The 336-nt window shown below is 29.8% G+C and overlaps 1 protein-coding gene across 1 annotated transcript in view; it reads right to left on the bottom strand.

Annotated features, from left to right (window-relative positions):
* Positions 1-336, bottom strand: part of LOC119586601 — a 24708-nt gene that overhangs the window by 10959 nt on the left and 13413 nt on the right. The window lies entirely within an intron of this gene.

Here is a 336-nt window from a genome sequence, read left to right as displayed (position 1 = left end):
GCACAATTTTAGGGACTATAATTATGATCTGATATATTACTCTGTATTCAACACAAGGCAATTTAGGAACATTCCAGAAGTCTGCGAGTTAGATAATTACAAGCTACCAAATTTCTAGATTACTATCATTCTGAAAAGTAAAATATGGTGTTAGGTAAAGTTACTGTACTCTAATTACTGTCATGAAAAATTTAATTATGATACATGCGACAGGAGCCATAACTTCAACGAGAGCAATGCAAGAGACTCAAGCTGTAATTTGTAATTATTGCTTTAATTATGTTCCATTTAGATAATATCAAATGTTGTTGATATAAATGATTCTTTACAATTATG

Source organism: Penaeus monodon, chromosome 21 (assembly GCF_015228065.2).
Source record: "Penaeus monodon isolate SGIC_2016 chromosome 21, NSTDA_Pmon_1, whole genome shotgun sequence".
NCBI classification, from domain to species: domain Eukaryota; kingdom Metazoa; phylum Arthropoda; class Malacostraca; order Decapoda; family Penaeidae; genus Penaeus; species Penaeus monodon.
Note: the sequence above shows the minus strand (reverse complement) of the source record. Positions and strands in the feature narration are given on the sequence as shown.